This window comes from Procambarus clarkii, chromosome 36 (genome assembly GCF_040958095.1).
Source record: "Procambarus clarkii isolate CNS0578487 chromosome 36, FALCON_Pclarkii_2.0, whole genome shotgun sequence".
In the NCBI taxonomy this organism is placed as follows: Eukaryota; Metazoa; Arthropoda; class Malacostraca; order Decapoda; family Cambaridae; genus Procambarus; species Procambarus clarkii.
In genome coordinates this window covers 35,554,687-35,575,213 of record NC_091185.1, presented here as the reverse complement: position 1 = coordinate 35,575,213, position 20,527 = coordinate 35,554,687, and positions in this window count along the sequence as shown.

The following is a 20,527-nucleotide window of genomic DNA, read 5'->3' as shown; positions in this document are numbered from 1 at the left end:
TTAGTATATTTTGGTAGCAGTCTTTCCTGTAGACATATTTTATTAAATATGACCGAAAAAGTAAGATTAATAATTCTAACACGAATTTTCTCAATCTTTCGTACATTATGCTTCACTGTTGGAGGTAAATCAAAAATCACTTCTCCAAAATTCATTTTTATTTCTAGTCTGACGCGACACGGGCGCGTTTCGTAAAACTTATTACATTTTCAAAGACTTCACAAATACACAACTGATTAGAACTTGCGTTTCCCTGATTTTATATCTACATTTGAGTGAGGTGGGAAGGGTGATGTGGCATTACATTTGAGTAAGGTGGGAAGGATGATGTGGCATTAGAGGATATTAATAGGGTATTAAAAGTATCAACACAAGACAGAACACGAAACAATGGATATTGAATAGAAGTGTTTGTAGAAAGCCTATTGGTCCATATTTCTTGATGCTTCTATATTGGAGCGGAGTCTTGAGGTGGGTAGAATATAGTTGTGCAATAATTGGCTGTTGATTGCTGGTGTTGACTTCTTGATGTGTAGTGCCTCGCAAACGTCTAGCCGCCTGCTATCGCTGTATCTATCGATGATTTCTGTGTTGTTTACTAGGATTTCTCTGGCGATGGTTTGGTTATGGGAAGAGATTATATGTTCCTTAATGGAGCCCTGTTGTTTATGCATCGTTAAACGCCTAGAAAGAGATGTTGTTGTCTTGCCTATATACTGGGTTTTTTGGAGCTTACAGTCCCCAAGTGGGCATTTGAAGGCATAGACGACGTTAGTCTCTTTTAAAGCGTTCTGTTTCGTGTCTGGAGAGTTTCTCATGAGTAGGCTGGCCGTTTTTCTGGTTTTATAGTAAATCGTCAGTTGTATCCTCTGATTTTTGTCTGTAGGGATAACGTTTCTATTAACAATATCTTTCAGGACCCTTTCCTCTGTTTTATGAGCTGTGGAAAAGAAGTTCCTGTAAAATAGTCTAATAGGGGGTATAGGTGTTGTGTTAGTTGTCTCTTCGGAGGTTGCATGGCTTTTCACTTTCCTTCTTATGATGTCTTCGATGAAACCATTGGAGAAGCCGTTATTGACTAGAACCTGCCTTACCCTACAGAGTTCTTCGTCGACTTGCTTCCATTCTGAGCTGTGGCTGAGAGCACGGTCGACGTATGCGTTAACAACACTCCTCTTGTACCTGTCAGGGCAGTCGCTGTTGGCATTTAGGCACATTCCTATGTTTGTTTCCTTTGTGTAGACTGCAGTGTGGAAACCTCCGCCCTTTTCCATGACTGTTACATCTAGAAAAGGCAGCTTCCCATCCTTTTCCGTCTCGTAAGTGAAACGCAGCACGGAACTCTGCTCAAATGCCTCCTTCAGCTCCTGCAGATGTCTGACATCAGGTACCTGTGTAAAAATGTCGTCAACATACCTGCAGTATATGGCCGGTTTCAAGTTCATGTCGACTAAGACTTTTTGCTCGATGGTACCCATGTAGAAGTTTGCAAACAGGACACCTAGGGGAGAACCCATAGCGACCCCATCTACTTGCTTATACATGTGCCCATCCGGGCTCAAGAAGGGTGCCTCTTTAGTACAAGCTTGGAGTAGTTTCCTCAGAATACTTTCTGGCATGTCAAGAGGAGTACAGGCTGGATCACGATACACTCTGTCGGCTATCATTCCGATTGTCTCGTCCACAGGTACGTTGGTAAACAGCGATTCTACGTCCAACGAGGCTCTTATCCCTGTGGCCCGTGCGCCCCGTAGTAAGTCCACAAATTCCTTTGGAGACTTCAGGCTGAAGGTGCAAGGAACATAAGGAGTCAGCAGGCCGTTGAGTCGCTTCACCAATCTGTACGTGGGTGTGGGTATCTGGCTAATGATTGGCCGAAGTGGGTTTCCAGGCTTGTGCGTCTTGACATTTCCATACGCATATCCAGGTTTATATTCCCCAATGATCTTTGGCAGGTGGAGTCCGGATTTCTTGGCGTTCACAGTTTCGATCAGTTTGTTGACCTTTGCTTTTAATTCGGCTGTAGTGTCCTTCGTTACCCTTTGGAACTTAGTTTGGTGAGGAGAGGTGACAAGTCGCCAATATATGTCATTCTTAAAAAAGACGAATATCTGGCGAAAATGAACATCATACTCTCTGACCAAACTAAGTTCCAAAGGGTAACGAAGGACACTACAGCCGAATTAAAAGCAAAGGTCAACAAACTGATCGAAACTGTGAACGCCAAGAAATCCGGACTCCACCTGCCAAAGATCATTGGGGAATATAAACCTGGATATGCGTATGGAAATGTCAAGACGCACAAGCCTGGAAACCCACTTCGGCCAATCATTAGCCAGATACCCACACCCACGTACAGATTGGCAAAGCGACTCAACGGCCTGCTGACTCCTTATGTTCCTTGCACCTTCAGCCTGAAGTCTCCAAAGGAATTTGTGGACTTACTGCGGGGCGCACGGGCCACAGGGATAAGAGCCTCGTTGGACGTAGAATCGCTGTTTACCAACGTACCTGTGGACGAGACAATCGGAATGATAGCCGACAGAGTGTATCGTGATCCAGCCTGTACTCCTCTTGACATGCCAGAAAGTATTCTGAGGAAACTACTCCAAGCTTGTACTAAAGAGGCACCCTTCTTGAGCCCGGATGGGCACATGTATAAGCAAGTAGATGGGGTCGCTATGGGTTCTCCCCTAGGTGTCCTGTTTGCAAACTTCTACATGGGTACCATCGAGCAAAAAGTCTTAGTCGACATGAACTTGAAACCGGCCATATACTGCAGGTATGTTGACTACATTTTTACACAGGTACCTGATGTCAGACATCTGCAGGAGCTGAAGGAGGCATTTGAGCAGAGTTCCGTGCTGCGTTTCACTTACGAGACGGAAAAGGATGGGAAGCTGCCTTTTCTAGATGTAACAGTCATGGAAAAGGGCGGAGGTTTCCACACTGCAGTCTACACAAAGGAAACAAACATAGGAATGTGCCTAAATGCCAACAGCGACTGCCCTGACAGGTACAAGAGGAGTGTTGTTAACGCATACGTCGACCGTGCTCTCAGCCACAGCTCAGAATGGAAGCAAGTCGACGAAGAACTCTGTAGGGTAAGGCAGGTTCTAGTCAATAACGGCTTCTCCAATGGTTTCATCGAAGACATCATAAGAAGGAAAGTGAAAAGCCATGCAACCTCCGAAGAGACAACTAACACAACACCTATACCCCCTATTAGACTATTTTACAGGAACTTCTTTTCCACAGCTCATAAAACAGAGGAAAGGGTCCTGAAAGATATTGTTAATAGAAACGTTATCCCTACAGACAAAAATCAGAGGATACAACTGACGATTTACTATAAAACCAGAAAAACGGCCAGCCTACTCATGAGAAACTCTCCAGACACGAAACAGAACGCTTTAAAAGAGACTAACGTCGTCTATGCCTTCAAATGCCCACTTGGGGACTGTAAGCTCCAAAAAACCCAGTATATAGGCAAGACAACAACATCTCTTTCTAGGCGTTTAACGATGCATAAACAACAGGGCTCCATTAAGGAACATATAATCTCTTCCCATAACCAAACCATCGCCAGAGAAATCCTAGTAAACAACACAGAAATCATCGATAGATACAGCGATAGCAGGCGGCTAGACGTTTGCGAGGCACTACACATCAAGAAGTCAACACCAGCAATCAACAGCCAATTATTGCACAACTATATTCTACCCACCTCAAGACTCCGCTCCAATATAGAAGCATCAAGAAATATGGACCAATAGGCTTTCTACAAACACTTCTATTCAATATCCATTGTTTCGTGTTCTGTCTTGTGTTGATACTTTTAATACCCTATTAATATCCTCTAATGCCACATCATCCTTCCCACCTTACTCAAATGTAATGCCACATCACCCTTCCCACCTCACTCAAATGTAGATATAAAATCAGGGAAACGCAAGTTCTAATCAGTTGTGTATTTGTGAAGTCTTTGAAAATGTAATAAGTTTTACGAAACGCGCCCGTGTCGCGTCAGACTAGAAATAAAAATGAATTTTGGAGAAGTGATTTTTGATTTACCTCCAACAGTGAAGCATAATGTACGAAAGATTGAGAAAATTCGTGTTAGAATTATTAATCTTACTTTTTCGGTCATATTTAATAAAATATATATATATATATATATATATATATATATATATATATATATATATATATATATATATATATATATATATATCACAAAATGCAAGATCACAAAATGAATTTTGGAGAACTCCTATTTCAGCTAAAATAGTTACAGGGATAGAAGCCCTAAATCAGAAGATAGTAAATACAGAATATGCGGTCATATTCAATGAGACATGTTTAAAAGAAAACCTGCTGCCAGTATACACCAATATAAACCCACATGACCCAGCAGTCCGCAATACAGAGTTTAACTATAGGTATAGGCAAGAGCTCATACGGCATCAACTAAACAAGAAGAAGGAAGCCCTCCAAACCCTTACAGAGCAGGCTGAGCATCTGTTAAACAAGTGGACCCAGTACGACATCCCTATCCAACTCAAGCAAACCATCAACAGTGAACTATTTAACCTGAAACAACAACATATAACTCGTGTAGAAACAAAGACACTCCGTAAGTTAACAGCCCTAAAACGGTGGATAGTTAAAGATCGGTCCTAAAGACGGCTACATTAACCTGACTTCTTATGATCTTACCCAGGACCAACAAGACCTCTTAAATCTTGGTCAAAATTGTCAATTCATATCTAAACCAAAGATGCATAAAAAACGCTTGGAAATCGAAATGCTTCTGAACGACATCCATAAGCTAGAAGACAACAAAAGAAGTCATAACCACTGACACACTTCCGGCTGAACTACTAGCAGAAACAGGGAAAAAACGAGGAACATATTCATCTACAGTCTTAACCCCACGACTCAAAGAAGCAGCAAAACAACAAAAAAATTCTGAAAGACGTAACAATAAGAAAAGCCGACAAGACAGCAGAATATGTATTGATTCCGACCCAAGAATACATGAACAAAATTAGCGACATCCTTAGTGGTGACACCAAGTTTCAACGAATCACGAGGAACCCTGTGGAAGACCTTAAGCGGAACGTAAACAAAACAATTACAGCAATCAAAGCAAAGAAAGGTAGTGTGCATTTCAATAAACTTCAAGGCGACTATGGTTTAGGATATGCCTACGGCAATGTTAAGACGCATAAACCAGGTAACCCACTACGCCCTATAATCAGCCAAATACCAACTCCAACCTATCACCTTGCAAAACGACTCAATGAACTCCTAACTCCATACACTCCAAGTAAGTATAGTCTACAATCATTAGCAGATTTCCTAAAATTAATCAAATCTACTCAGCCCGATGGAATCATTGCTTCCCTGGACGTTGAATCCCTATTTACCAACGTCCCAGTCGACACAACCATAGGAATGATACTGGAGAGAGTATACAGAGACGAGAGCACCCCCAAATTAGACATACCTGAGCCACACTTGAAGAGTCTTCTCGAAGCATGTACAAAGGAAGCCCCTTTCATCAGTCCACAAGGAGACATGTATTTACAAATAGACGGAGTAGCAATGGGCTCCCCCTTAGGAGTTTTATTTGCTAATTTTTATATGGGAACCATCGAAGACAGATTCTTCAGTAGCAGACAAAAACAAACTGTATATTGCCGTTATGTAGATGACATATTCGCAATAGTAAAAGACTCAGATGAATTAATTGATCTAAAAAGCACTCTAGAGAGAGAGTGATTACTCTGATTTACACATGAAAATAGTGAAAATAACAGTCTGCCATTCTTGGATGTACTAATAACAAAAACAGGAACCTCTTTAAGCACCAACGTATATACTAAGCCCACCAACATAGGATTATGCCTGAACGGTAGAAGTGAGTGCCCCCAAAGATACAAAGCCAGTGTTCTCAATGCCTATATTCGTCGAGCGCTTACCCACTGCTCTGAATAGAGCAACGTGAGTACAGAGTTTGAAAGAGTAACTCAGGTATTGGTGAACAGCGAATATAGCAAAGCGGAAATAAACGCTGCTATAAGAAGACACTTGGACCGTTGGTATAATCATGAACCTAGAACAGAAACCACAATACCTCCAATAAAATTATATTACAAATCAACCATGCACAGTGAACATATAAAAGAGGAAAGAATAATGAAAGAAATAATCCATAAAGGTGTAAAAAGTATTACTCCTAACCAAAACATAAACCTGATAATATTCTACAAAACCAAAATAACTTCCGAACGCCTTATCAAAAACAGCCCGAAGTCGACGGAGAAAGTTAGGGCGGTACCGAAGCGAATAGAAAGTTAGGGCGGTACCGAAGCGAATAGAAAGTTAGGGCGGTACCGAAGCGAATTTTGGTTGTGGGAGATTCCCAGGTGAGGTATTTAGACAGAACGTTTTGTGCCAGAGATAGGGGGAACAGATTAAGGGTTTGCTATCCGGGAGCTGGAATTGGTGATATTGATGGAAACATGAATGATATTATGACGGGAAATGGGAACAAACCCATTATTTGTATTAGTGCAGGGGGTAATGATGTTGGGCGAGTTAGGAATGAGGAACTAATACAGAGATTCAGGACAGCCATTGAATTAGTTAGGAGCAAGGGAGGAATCCCGATCATATGTGGCATTCTTCCAAGAAAGGAAGTGGGTAATGAATGGATGTCGATGGCACTTGGTGTCAATTGCCGGCTGGAAAGATATTGCAAATCAAATGCAATATCTTTCATAGACAACTGGGAACACTTCTTTGGAAGAAATGAAATGGTTGCTCGTGATGGGGTGCATCTATCCAGGGCTGGGGTTGTTGCTGTTGCGAACTCGTTGGAACCAGTGGTTAGAGGTGTTTGTTTGGGTTTAAACTGTTAGTAGATAGTGGTATGGGAATTGATTTGGAGGAAGGAGGTAATAAAAGTATGTGTTCGTGGGAGAAAAGAATTGGCAAAATGATCAGGGAAAGAAAAGGGCCTCAAAATAACAATTCACTTAGGATATATTACACTAACAGTAGAAGTCTAAGAAATAAAATTAATGAATTAAATGCTCTTGTCTGCACAGAAAAAATAGATATTATTGCACTTACCGAAACGTGGATGAACGTAGAAAATAGAGAACTATTAGCTGAATATCAGATAAATGGATTTAAACTATTTCACACAGATAGATATATTAGACAAGGAGGGGGAGTAGCCATATATGTTAGGGACAATTTGAAATGTAGTCTCAAAGAGGGAATCAAAACTGAGCCACACACAGAAACTATTTGGATAGAATTAAACGAAAAAGCAAATAATATTATAATAGGAGTTATATATAGGCCACCAAATTTAGACAGAATGGAAGCAAAGCATCTATGGAATGAAATATCTAGAGCATCTAGATCTAACAGTATTTATGTCATGGGTGACATTAATTTTTGTGGAATAAACTGGGTGAACAAAACAGGGAATAGTGAAGCAGAAGATTTTTTAGAATTAATTGACGATTGCTGTTTTACGCAACACATTAAGGAACCAACGCGGGAAAATAATATTTTAGATTTAGTGTTAACTAACAGGGAAACACAAATTAATGACATCGAAATAGGGAGTGAGCTAGGGAACAGTGATCACAAAGTAATCAGATTTAGCATAGAATGAAATAGACCTGTAGGAGAAAATTCTGTTAAAGTGCCAGATTTTCGAAAAGCTGATTTTAATAGCCTAAGAAATTTTTAGGGTCAAATAGATTGGAAACTCTTGGGTATGGGGTGTGGGCCGGTCTTAGAGCGAGACATGAACCCAGCGATAGGTGACGTAAAAGGGGATTTCGATGTGGATTTAATATATAACTTATTTAAGAATATTCTAAACAAAGCACAGGAACGTAGTATACCATACAAATTGAATAGATCGAATACTAATGACCCAAAGTGGATAACAAATAATTTAAAGAACCTTATAGGTAAAAAGAGAGCTTGGTACAAAAGGATTAAGAATGGGGAAGTCAGGTTAGAACAGGAATTCATACAACTGGTTAGAAATATTAAAAAAGAGATTAGGAAAGCAAAAAGAAACTATGAAGTTCGCATAGCAGAGCAAGCAAAGTCAAATCCTAAAGGGTTTTATCAGTTATATCGAATTAAGACTAGGGAAAGGATAAGTCCATTAAAATCTGAGACAGGTCAAATAACGGATAATGACAAGGAGATGAGTAGTATTTTTAAAAAATATTTTATATCTGTATTTACTAAAGAAGAACTTAACAATATGCCTTCAGCCGAACAAGTCTATGTGGGTGGGGATGAGGACAGGTTGACTAGTTTAGCAGTTACCAGGGAGGATGTAATTAAGCAATTAGAAAAACAGAAACCAAACAAATCCCCAGGGCCGGATGAAGTGTTTGCCAGGGCGCTTAAAGAATGCAAAGAGGAGCTTTCCAAGCCACTGTCTACCATATTTAATAAATCAATAGAGTCAGGCAGAGTGCCAGAGTCATGGAAGGTAGCTAATGTGGTACCAATTTTTAAGAAAGGAGACAGATCACTTGCGTCAAACTATCGGCCAATTAGCCTAACGTCTGTTGTGGGAAAGTTACTTGAATCAATAATTGCAAATACAATTCGTCTCCATCTTGAAAAACAAATTAATAAATGAGTCGCAACATGGTTTTTCAAATGGCCGTTCATGTTTAACAAATTTGCTAACTTTTTATTCCAGCATAGTTGAGGCAGTTGATAGTGGTAAGGATTGTGATGTTGTGTACCTTGACTTTAGCAAAGCTTTTGATACAGTGCCACATGAAAGACTAATTAAAAAAATAGAAGCTCATGGTATTGGGGGTGCTATATTAAGTTGGATTAGGGCATGGCTATTCCAAAGGAAACAGAGAGTTAGTATAAATAGGGTTAAGTCAGAGTGGGATAATGTTGTTAGTGGGGTACCTCAGGGCTCTGTCCTGGGAGTTCTGTTGTTTATAATATATATAAATGATTTAGATTCAGGTTTGAGTAGTAACATTTGCAAATTTGCCGATGATACGAAAATCGGTAGGGAAATTAATTCGGAGGAGGACTCACTATCACTTTAAATTGATCTAGATAGGGTTTTGAAATGGTCAAAGGTTTGGCAAATGCAGTTTAATGCTGATAAATGTAAAGTTCTGAGGCTAAGTAATGATGATAGAGTTACAAGATACGAGCTAGATGGTGTTGAGATTGCGAAGTCGGAATGCGAAAGGGATCTGGGAGTTATGAATAGTAAGAATTTAAAACAAAAGGATCAATGTATGAATGTTCGTAATAAGGCAAATAGGACACTGGGATTTATTAATCGAAGCGTTAGTAAAAAGACACCTGGTGTAGTTCTTTAGCTATATCTTGCTCTGGTTAGGCCCCATTTAGATTATGCAGTTCAGTTATGGTCGCCGTATGGATATAATTTCACTTGAACGTGTCCAACGTAGGATGACTAAGTTAATTCCCCAAATTAGAAATCTTTCATACGAAGAAAGATAAACAAAGCTTAAGTTGTTTTCACTGGAAAGGCGAAGAGTTAGGGGTGACATGATAGAGGTTTACAAGTGGATGAATGGACATAACAGGGGGGATATTAATAGGGTATTAAAAATATCAACACAAGACAGAACACGAAACAATGGGTATAAATTGGATACGTTTAGATTTAGGAAAGACTTGGGTAAATACTGGTTCAGTAACAGGGTTGTTGATATGTGGAACCAATTGCCACGTAACGTGGTGGAGGTGGGGTCCCTCGATTTTTTCAAGCTCGTGTTGGACAAGTATATGAATGGGATTGGGTGGTTATAGATAGGAGCTGCCTCGTATGGGCCAATAGGCCTTCTGCAGTTACCTTTGTTCTTATGTTCTCTATTCTTATGTTTTTATGTTTCACCCCCCATTTATCCCTTATGTATCCCCCCATGTTTTCACCTTTATTGTCTTATCACCTGACTCAGTGTGGGTATAAAAACAGCCAGTCCTAAAAATTCTTTTCACTTGAGACTGAACCATGGAGGTTCGAAGCGTTGTGCAAATTGTATAAATAAGTGTAATATATTCTGTAGTATTCACTTCTTTTCTTCACCTTGAAATTACGAAAATGAGTTTTGGAGAACTCCTATTTCAGCTAAGCCCTCATGCTAAGAAAATAGTTAGAGGGATAGAAGCCCTAAATCAGATGATAGTAAATACAGAATATGCGGTCATATTCAATGATACATGTTTAAAAGAAATCCTGCTGCCAGTATACACCAAAATAAATAAATAAATAATAATGTATATATACATATATATATATATATATATATATATATATATATATATATATACATATATATATATATATATATATATATATATATATATATATATATATATATATATATATATATATATATATATATATATATATATACAACTTTAGAACACTTTCCCACCAGGAGACTCGAACCCTAGCCAGCACAGAAGCCTTCCAGCAACTGGCATAACAGGTACGCCTTAACCCTCTCCACCACCTGCTCAGACCCTTAAAAGAGATGGTAATTTCGGAGTATTTAAATACCACAAAGATCACCACCTCCCAAGAGCACTAGAGCAAGTGAGGGGTCATTTAGACGTTAATTTCATCAAGTCCCTGTTAATATGGTGGTGGAGAGGGTTAAGGCGTACCTGTTATGCCAGTTGCTGGAAGGCTTCTGTGCTGGCTAGGGTTCGAGTCTCCTGGTGGGAAAGTGTTCTAAAGTTGTATACTTGACTCTCGTGTTTAGGAGAGTTGTGCCATATATATATATATATATATATATATATATATATATATATATATATATATATATATATATATATATATATATATATATATATATATATATATATATATATATATATATATATATATATATATATATATATATATATATATATATATATATATATATATATATATATATATATTATTAAATATGACCGAAAAAGTAAGATTAATAATTCTAACACGAATTTTCTCTATCTTTCTTATGTTTCTTTTCACTGTTGATGGTAATTCAAAGATCAATTCTCCAAAATTCATTTTTATTTCTAGTCTGACGCGACACTTGAGCGCGTTTCGTAAAACTTATTACATTTTCAAGGACTTTAGTTTACAAACACACAACTGATTGATTGATTGATTGATAAAGATTAAGCCACCCAAGAGGTGGCACGGGCATGAATAGCCTGTAAGTGGTACAATTTTTTTTTTCTCAGTATTCTGAGGTTGCATTTAACCATCAAGCTGTTATCGCGGGGAAGGATACTGCTTCACAGTCTTTATGAGGGTGTCCAGCTGCTGGACACCTTTGTTGACCAGGAGAGGGGCTGTGTTGATGGCTTCAGGGTGGCCACTGCATGATTCAGGAACTCTTAAAGCTCTTCTAAGGTCATTGGTTGCTTCACATTCCAGAAGATAGAGAAGTAATGGCTTTTCTGTGACAGTTTGGCAGAAGATGCACTCTCTCTGTCGGGGTTCACCAATCTCCCAGTTGCATCTGTAACCTAGACGTAGTCTATATAGCCTAACTGCTATTTCCCTGTGGATTCCTTTTGGGATATTTAACCTTTCTAATTTGGTTGCCTGAAGATACCATGTTGCAGATGGCGAACCTTCAGCTATTCTCTGGTGCAGGTAGGCTTTGTTGAGATGTGAGAGTTTTTTGGTGATGATGTTTTTTATGTTCTCTAGGCTGGGTTGAATTGTTTTATGTATCACTGGATGACGAGTTGCCATTTTAGCAATTTCATCAGCTTTTTCATTTAATGGGATTCCAATATGGGATGGGATCCAGTTTAAAGTTATGTTGAGTCCTTTGCCTTTAGCGACTGCTCCAAGATACAAAATGGTGGTAATTATTTCCACATTATCTTTCCACTGTTTTTGTCCTAGTATTTGAAGTGCAGCTTTTGAGTCTGTGTGTATGATTGCATTTTGAGTGTTTTGTGCAATCACATATGCGAATGCCTGTTGTATGGCAAACAGCTCAGTTTGGGTTGATGATACTAGTCCTCCCAGTCTCCAATATGCCTGTACGCAGGTCGTGCAAAGAGCAGCGCCAGCACTCTCATTTTCTGTGTCCACCGATCCGTCTGTGAAGATGTGGGTGGCTCCTGCTACTGCTATGCTATACATTTGCTCTTCTATTACGCGCCTTAGGATTGTCGGATCATAGGCAGCCTTTTTCATTGGGAGACTTTCTATTACTATTTTGAAAGTAGGCTCTTCCCACGGCGCGGAAGGAGTGTAATTTGGGTGTGGATGATCACCCTCTCTATCAAGAATCATGTTTTTTATATGTAGTCTGTTTAGGACTTTTCCTGCTCTTGCAACCCAAGAGTTTCCATTGTTTTGGCCTAGTCCAACCACCAAGGCCTGCCGTACTGGGATTGGATCAGAAGAAATAATTATCTTACTGATAATTGTAGCTGTCCTTTGTGATATTCTTTCTTGTAGAGAGGGCAAACCCGTCTCCATTCTAAGAGTTTCAAGCCTGGTCCACATGGGGGCTCCCAGTGCAGCTCTCATAGCATTGTTTTGGGCAACTTCAAGCTTTTTCCACTGTTGGTGTGATGGATTTGTGAGTGCAGGTGCGGCATAATCGATCACTGATCTGACTGCCTGTACATAGTATGTGCGAAGGACTTGCAGATTGGCTCCTCCAGAAAGGGAGGTTAGCGACCTGAGGATTGCCGTCCGGGCCGCAGTTCGCTCTCTCAAGTAAGTGACCTCAGCATTAAAATTCATGTGTGTGTCCAGGATGATTCCTAGATACTGATAGGTGTCGACCCATTCTATTGGTTGACCCTGTACTGTGAGTTGGATGTTGGGCTTCGCTATTTTTATGGGCATGGCCTTTGACTTTGAGGGGTTGAGTTTAATCCCAATCTGTTTTGCCTCTTTACTGATGCAGTCTAAGCATTTGGGTGCAAGGCGCGCCACATCCCTTCCTTTTATGATGATGACAAAGTCGTCCGCGTAGTTTAGCAGCCTGCAGTGATGTGAGAGTTTCAACCTCATTATTCTTTCCATTAAACAGTTGAAGAGAAGAGGGCTGAGAATACCTCCTTGCGGTGTACCATTTTCATGTCTTTTGTACTCAGAGACTGTGCCATGAAGTTTTACTCTTGCTTCTCTGTTTATGAGACAGTTTTTGGTCCAGGAGAGCAGGTTGCCTCTGACCTCTTTGTCAATGAGGCAGCAGAGAATAGCTGGGGCGCTAGCCAGTTCAAAGGGTTTTTCGAGGTCAAGGAATATCAGCATTCCTGGTCTGTCATTCAAGTGGGCTAACAGAGTTGTAATACATTCCAATGTGCCAACCCCTCTTCTATAGGCATACATATCATGGTGCAATTTAGGCATTTTCCACTCCAGTCTGTTGAGTGCCATTCTGTCAGCCGTCTTGGCTGCACAGCTTTGGAGAGAGATGGGCCTGGGATTAACTGGATCTTTGGGTTTTGGGATCGGCACTATGTCTGCTCTATTCCAAGCAGATGGTCTAGTTTGAGAAGTCCAGGCTAAATTAATTAACCTTAGGTATGCAGCGTCTCCCTCTGGGCCGAGGTTTCTAATCATTTTATAGGTTATTTTGTCGGCTCCAGGGGATGTATCCTTGGAGTTTTTCTTAGCCCGATTGAGCTCATCCAGTGTGAAGGGGGCATTAGTGTCAGAGACTTCTTCACATGCTGTAAGGATTCTGTGCCACCTTTCTTTCCTCTAGTCCGGTCTGTACTGCTAATACATCTGGTGGAAGTTGATTGCTGGCTGCTCTCTCTGCAAACCTGGTTGCCAGTACTTCGGCTTCCTGTTGAGGATCCTTGGGGTGTGGAGCTTTAGGTGTTTTATTCCCTTTGGCCCGGTGAATTTGCTGCCACATCTCTCCGAGAGAGGTGTGTTCATTCAGGTGTGAACACCATTCCAGCCACTTTTGTTCTTTTATTTGTCTGGTCTCTCGATGTACATGTTCCTTGACCTCACAAAGTAAGATCCTGTTGCGGTCACTTGGCTGCTTTTTGTATAGCTTTCTTGTTCTATTGAGTCTATGGTTGAGTTCTTTGACACGTTCGCAATAGTACCAATGATCTTTATGGTGTCCGGTGGATTGTTTTTTCTGTGGGATTGAGTAGTTGGCTGCACTTTGAATCGCTTTGACAAATTCTTGTTCTGCCTGATTAATGTCTTCGGGAAGATCATAGTTTCTTTGCCACTCTGAAATGAGGTTTTGAAATCGGTCCCAGTTTGCTAAAGCAAAGTTCCAGGCTTCAGATGGAGGCGGAGGTGGGGTGGGTAGGTCTAACTGAAGATCAATTTGGACCCCATAGTGGTCGCTTGTCAGTGTGGGCTCAACTGACCATGTTGCTGCATCTCTTAGGGAGGCTGAAACGAAGGTTAGGTCTAATCTGCCTCCTTGGATGTGGGTAGGTTCATTCTTGTTTAGGATTTGTATTTCTGGAAGCTGGTCCAGTAGATGTGTAATGTGTATGCCGGCTTCATTTGTTTTGTTCGAGCCCAGTGCCAATCGATGATGGGCATTAAAATCTCCACAAATGATTGTGTTTGTTGTTGTCGCGTGTCCAAATAACACAGAGAGATCCATTTCGGCTTGTGGAGACCTGTACACATTGAACACTTCAAGTTTGTCGTGTCTTAGCTCAAAGGTGACTCCCATTACCTCTGTACCTGCTCCACAATTGGGTGGGCTGGCTATGGATTTGGAGATCAGGTCACATTTAACATAGATTGCACATCCCCTGGATTGCCCATTGATCCATGGAAGGAAGAAGCCTCGATAGCCTGAGATTTTAGGTTCTAATCCGGCTCGAAGCAAGCTCTCCTGTAGTATCAGGATGTCTATGCCCTTGGTTGCTGCTATTCATTGCAAGTGTTGCAATTTAGTGCGCAGTCCTTGCGCATTCCATTGCAGGATCTTTAGAATTCTAGGTTCTTGGAATTTGCTGATAATTCCGTGGTATCCATGGAGTCTGATGAACACGCCATGGAAGTTGCAATTGGTGTATAGGTTCTTAGTGGACCTGAAATTGATTCATCAATGTCGCTTTCCGACGAGCTGGACTCTATCTGTTTTTTATGGGGGTGTCTCCTGCCCTGCTGTCTTGACGGTGTGGATATTACATCTTCGAATTTTTTGAGCTTGTGCTCAATTGTCTTCCGAGTCTCTGTGGTTTGCTTGATTCCATGTGAAGACAACAGACTTTCGATCAACTCAGTGACTAAAGTTTTGAGCATTGGCCAGAGAGCGTCCAGTTCAGTGGGAGCACTATTTAATGTTGTGCAGGTTAGGGGCCTAGTGGCTTTTAGACCCTTCTCGGTGGTAACTTTGGCACTGGAATTGGAACACAACTGAAACTGAATAGAGCTTACATATCTTCGAGGTTTATATCTACATTTGGGTGAGGTGGATGAGGTGAAAAACGAACTTTCAACAATGGGTATTAAATTCCAACACAAGACAGAACACGAAACAATGGGTATTAAATTCAAACACAAGACAGAACACGAAACAATGGGTATTGAATGGAAGTAATTGTAGAAAGCCTATTGGTCCATATTTCTTGATGCTTCTATATTGGAGCGGAGTCTTGAAGTGGGTAGAATATAGTTGTGCATTAATTGGCTGTTGATTGCTGGTGTTGACTTCGTGATGTGTAGTGCCTCACAGACGTCTAGCCGCCTGCTATCGCTGTATCTATCGATGATTTCTGTGTTGTTTGCTAAGATTTCTCTGGTGATGGTTTGTTTGTGTGAAGAGATCATATGTTCCTTAATGGAGCCCTGTTGCTTATGCATCGTTAAACGCCTGGAAAGAGATGTTGTTGTCTTGCCTATATACTGTTTTTTTTGAGCTTACAGTCCCCAAGAGGGCATTTGAAGGCATAGACGACGTTGGTCTCTTTTAAAGCGTTCTGCTTTGTGTCTGGAGAGTTTCTCATGAGTAGGCTGGCCGTTTTTCTGGTTTTATAGTAAATCGTCAGTTGTATCTTCTCATTTTTGTCTGTAGGGATAACGTTTCTACTGACAATATCTTTCAGGACCCTTTCCTCCGTTTTATGGGCTGTGGAAAAGAAGTTCCTGTAAAATAGTCTAATAGGGGTTATAGGTGTTGTGTTAGTTGTCTCTTCAGAGGTTGCATGGCGTTTCACTTTCCTTCTTATGATGTCTTCCACGAAACCATTGGAGAAGCCGTTGTTAACTAGGACCTGCCTTACCCTACAGAGTTCTTCGTCGACTTGCTTCCATTCTGAGCTGTGGCTGAGGGCACGGTCGACATAAGCGTTAACAACACTCCTCTTGTACCTGTCCGGGCAGTCACTGTTGGCATTCAGGCACATTCCTATGTTTGTTTCCTTAGTGTAGACTGCAGTGTGGAAAACTCCGCTCCTTTCCATGACTGTTGCATCTAGAAAGGGCAACTTCCCATCCTTCTCCATCTCGTAAGTGAAACGCAACACAGAATTCTGCTCAAATGCCTCCTTCAGCTCCTGCAGATGTCTGACATCAGGTACCTGTGTAAAAATGTCGTCAACGTACCTGCAGTATATGGCCGGTTTCAAGTTCATGTCAACTAAGACTTTTTGCTCGATGGTACCCATGTAGAAGTTAGCAAACAAGACACCTAGGGGAGAACCCATGGCGACCCCATCTACCTGCTTATACATGTGTCCATCCGGGCTCAAGAAGGGTGCCTCTTTAGTACAAGCTTGGAGTAGTTTCCTTAGACTGCTTTCTGGTATGTCAAGAGGAGTACAGGCTGGATCACGGTACACTCTGTCGGCTCCACAGCCCATAAAACGGAGGAAAGGGTCCTGAAAGATATTGTCAGTAGAAACGTTATCCCTACAGACAAAAATCAGAAGATACAACTGACGATTTAATATAAAACCAGAAAAACGGCCAGCCTACTAATGAGAAACTCTCCAGACACAAAGCAGAACGCTTTAAAAGAGACCAACGTCGTCTATGCCTTCAAATGCCCTCTTGGGGACTGTAAGCTCCAAAAAAAACAGTATATAGGCAAGAAAACAACATCTCTTTCCAGGCGTTTAACGATGCATAAGCAACAGCGCTCCATTAAGGAACATATAATCTCTTCCCACAAACAAACCATCACCAGAGAAATCTTAGCAAACAACACAGAAATCATCGATAGATACAGCGATATCAGGCGGCTAGACATCTGCGAGGCACTACACATCAAGAAGTCAACACCAGCAATCAACAGCCAATTAATGCACAACTATATTCTACCCACTTCAAGACTCCGCTCCAATATAGAAGCATCAAGAAATATGGACCAATAGGCTTTCTACAATTACTTCCATTCAATACCCATTGTTTCGTGTTCTGTCTTGTGTTTGAATTTAATACCCATTCAATACCCATTGTTTCGTGTTCTGTCTTGTGTTGGAATTTAATACCCATTGTTAAAAGTTCGTTTTTCACCTCATCCACCTCATCCAAATGTAGATAAAAACCTCGAAGATATGTAAGCTCTATTCAGCATAGAGAACATAAAAAACATCATCACCAAAAAACTCTCATATCTGAACAAAGCCTACCTGCACCAGAGAATAGCTCAAGGTTCGCCATCTGCAACATTGTATCTTCAGGCAACCAAATTAGAAAGGTTAAATATCCCAAAAGGAATCCACAGGGAAATAGCAGTTAGGCTATATAGACTACGTCTAGGTTACAGATGCAACTGGGAGATTGATGAACCCCGACAGAGAGAGTGCATCTTCTGCCAAACTGTCACAGAAAAGCCATTACTTCACTATCTTCTGGAATGTGAAGCAACCAATGACCTTAGAAGAGCTTTAAGAGTTCCTGAATCATGTAGTGGCCACCCTGAAGCCATCAACACAGCCACTCTCCTGGTCAACAAAGGTGTCCAGCAGCTGGACACCCTCATAAAGACTGTGAAGCAGTATCCTCCCCCACGATAACAGCTTGATGGTTAAATGCAACCTCAGAATACTGAGAAAAAAAAATTGTACCACTTACGGGCTATTCATGCCCGTGCCACCTCTTGGGTTGCTTAATCTTTATCAATCAATCGTAAGCTCTATTCAGTTGTGTGTTTGTAAACTAAAGTCTTTGAAAATGTAATAAGTTTTACGAAACGCGCTCAAGTGTTGTGTCAAACTAGAAATAAAAATGAATTTTGGAGAATTGATCTTTGAATTACCATCAACAGTGAAAAGAAACATAAGAAAGATAGAGAAAATTCGTGTTTGAATTAATAATCATACTTTTTCGGTCATATTTAATAATATATGTCTACAGGAAAGACTGCTACCAAAATATACTAATATATATATATGTATACGCCCCTGTGATAGATAAAAACATGCCTTTTGTGAAAAACAGCGCAAACTGTTGCACATAATAGCAACATGCACGATATTCTAAATATGTCACGAATTCAATTTCAATGTTTCCGATTGCATTGATATATTTTATTTTCATAGATTTCGATATATTTTATTTTTTATTTAATTATTATGTGTGACATTGTGTTGGAATTGAACTGTGTTGTTTACCATACCATTCATTCCGTAAATATAAGTATAGATGCCACACCTGTGACAGGTAAAACTATGCTGTTCTTGAAAAATAGCGCCATCTGTTGCATGTATGATCAATACACATGCTATACTAAATATGTTACAATTCCATTTCAGCGTCTCTGATTGCATTGATAAATAGAATTTTCTTAGATTTTGATTTATTTTCATTTTGATTTAATTATTTTGTGTGAATTGCGTTGGTAATGAGCTGTGTTGTTAACCATACCGTTCATTTCGTGAGTATAATTTTTTTTTCATATTTTCATTTCATTTTTTAACTGTTTTTCTATATTTCAGTTAGAACATCAGATCACTTGATGTTCCCAATTTTCTGTTGGTAACATCAGACCACTTGGGAAGGCATCGAACGAAAGAGTGGGGAATGGTGGGGGATGACGAGAGGGATGGAAGTGAGAGATGGTGAGGAGGGAGAGGGGACAAGGAAGGAGGTAATTTTTTTTTTTTTTTTTTTTTTTTGCAGGGATAATCCTTCGCGGGCCCTAAGCCTCTGGCTGGCCCACTAAGTGTCGCTTGTTTCTGTTTTACTTGGGCGGAGTACGAGTATTTATGACTCGTATGGTCGCTTCAGTAAGATTTTGCCATATGTGTTTAACAACTTCTTCTGCTCTGTTGAATCTAAGTTGAAATCTTAATGGGTTTGTAACTGTGCACTGTGTTAGATAATGTTCCAGCGGTCTGTCGGGCATTTCTCCACAGTGTTGACATTTCCTCTCATCTTCCGGAACCTGTAAGCCTATTTCCCATGCACATGGGTATCCAAGCCTGATGCGATGTAAGTGCACTTCTGTTGTTCTACTGCCCTCTTTCATCAAACTGAGTGATACGTAGTTGGTTGAATCCTTGTACCAACCCGCAGATCCTGATGTTGCAACTGCTGTGTTGTGGTCACTGTACATCTTTTGCATTGCTCTGTTTCGAATTACTTTCTTCATCTATGATAGACTCTGTGGTATGTAAATGTCTACATTTCTCCTCTTAGTAGCAAGTTTTGCAGCTTCGCCTGCAATGTCATTTCCTATTATTCCCACATGACTTGGCACCCAGTTTATAAGTACCCGTCGGCCTGTCGTTTGAGCGTGTGCATGAATGATAAGACATTTGTGATCAGATGGATGTTATCACATATGTGTTCTTGTTGCAAGGTTTCAATGGCGGTTCTCGAATCTATATGTATGATAACATGTTGTCGGTGTTCAGCAAGAGCATGTTCCAAAGCCTTTTGAATGGCTAGCATCTCTGTTTGTAAAGTCGAACACCCATTTGAGAGCCTCCAACTATGTACAGAGTTTCCTGCTTTAACTGCAGCTCCGGTTTCTTGTCCCTGCTGGTCGACTGATCCATCTGTGAAGTAAGTGAAGCTGTCGGATGCCATGTTTGCTTCCATATGCATCTGTGCAATGTTACGTAGCAGATGAGGATTTGTCTGGTTCTTCTTTCCTTCAAGAGCCATAATCTTAAAGTCTGCTGGCGGAGATTCCCAAGGGGCTTGTATAACAAAGTCTGCATGTATTTCGTCGACACCCCTCTCAGTGACTGTGTTTGTCATATCGAATGTATTGATGGTGTTTATCACACAATGGGTCCACCTGTTGCTATTGGAGGCTCTTCCGTCCAGAGTTAGTGCTCCAGTGATTATATCTTTAAGTGAACTGATTCTAGGTCAAGTCAATATCTTGGTCAGCATGCACGCAGCAATCCCTTTTACCCTTATTTCAATCGACGTTAGCTTTGTTTCTAGTCTTAGGTTCAGTATTTTAGTCCATCTGGGAGCTCCTGTTATGATTCGCAATGCATCATTTTGAAGAACCTCAACGTTTGCCCACTGACCAGGAGA